Genomic DNA, 1,922 nt, shown 5'->3' on the forward strand with positions numbered 1-1,922 from the left:
ATTATATCAGCTATGAAGCGTGTTAAAGGAAGGCTATATATTTTCAGAATTGCGATCGAGCGGCGGAAGCAGTGCAGAATGAGCACAATTGATGATTTAGAGCGGCGCTTACATTTCCCAGCGGGTACACCTGCCTCAATATTTGATCGGCTATATTTTGAGCGCCGAGGGCCAGAATGAATAATTATTGTGCGTTTGTTGGAACGGACGGATGGATATCTTTCTCTCCGCTCTCTTTTTGAATAGCTTATCGGCAGCAGCGTGCAACGAACGGCAATGTATAGACCTGCGCTCCCAGAAGGGCTGCCGGATTTGTTCATCAATAATTCACACTTCATTTCACGAGCTTACAAACAATTCAGACTTATCGATAGCCTTTGTATTATTCGAGGCGCGCACTTTATTATTTGATACATTCGCCCCGCACAAAATTCCCGCCATTGTTCGCCAAAACTTCCGCCGCTTCACAAAAGATTATATTCAGCTATTGTGCGCTCTCTCGCTACAGCTGCCGTAAGATCTCGCAATTTGTTTCATTTTTTATTTATTGGCTTTTCAATCGAACTGCAGCCATTGTTTCTCAGAGGCTTTCGGTTGATTGAACTTGAAATGCCGTCTTGGGAGGAAATATGTTTGGTAAGAGCATGAAACACCCCTGCAACTTTCACCGAACGACAGTTTCCTCAAGATAAACAAATTTTCTTTTGTTATGTGAAGGAATGTCTTATTATAACTAGAACCCTAGTCACACAAAAAATGAACCAATTTCATTCATTTTATGCTTTATTTTCTGTTAGATTTATTTGAACAATGAAGAAAATATATAATTTATGCCAGGGGCTGAATATTTTTTTATTGATTCGATATCCAGATCTGCTTACCTTAATTTATTATTAAATAGCCAAACAAAGGATAAAATATGTGCTTGTTTGTTCATGCACTTCTCTACTCCCCTTCAGCACTCAGCTATATTCAATAACCAAACAATGCATCCACTTAAATTAGTTCAATGATTTTAAAGGATGCTAGTTTGGATGGAATAAAAGTAATAATTAAATTAAGAATTATTAAATAGTTATCCTTGTTTAAAAAAGCTTTATCAAAGTGAAAAAGCTTAATAAAAGATGCTGGCCCAGTAGAAATAATGCTTTAAGGGTGGAAACTTAAATATTTTATCTCTTTTGAGAAGAGCCTTTAAAATTAGAACTATTTACGCTCGTGATCTCTCTGCCCCCTTTGCTGCCCGATGCTTATAAACTTAAACACAAAACGCAGCAGTATTCGGCAACCATTGTTGTGCCCTCGTTGCGCGCCGCCAGTGTATTTTTACGAACCGCAAGACACAGTAAACAGCACAAAAGAGGAAATTCAGCCGAGCGCGCCCGCATAAATTATTCACCAATCAATTTGTGTATTTGGAAAAGTCTCCTTTCACTGCCGGCAATATCAGCGAGCAAAGAATTTATTCCCTTTTCGTTTTCCTCTCCCGCTTCTGTACATACATATTTTGTATCCACATACACACACACACACACTCTTTGGCTGCTGCCGGTGAATTGCAGCGCGCGATATCTCTCCTCTCTTTCGCCCGGCGCCGTTTTTTATTCTTTATTCCATATGGATCCTTTTCCTTTTGAAAAGGCATTCACAGAGCATGTAATGAGACATTAATTTTTGATGATTACCTATATCGCCTGCACTCGCATTTTGAATCCATGTGATCCTTGCGTTTCCCTTTCACTCACTCGCTCACTCTCTCTCCTCCTCCAGAGATACATCATCATCTCTCGCCGCCGACGCCGAGCCGCCTGAGAGCATTCATTAAAAATTCAGTTTATAAAAATGTTTATTCAAAGCAGCGACAGCGATTCGATATTTTTGCATGCCAAACGTACACACCCTCGTCCCTCGTCTGCACGTTT

This window comes from Cloeon dipterum, chromosome 2, assembly GCF_949628265.1.
Source record: "Cloeon dipterum chromosome 2, ieCloDipt1.1, whole genome shotgun sequence".
NCBI lineage: Eukaryota > Metazoa > Arthropoda > Insecta > Ephemeroptera > Baetidae > Cloeon > Cloeon dipterum.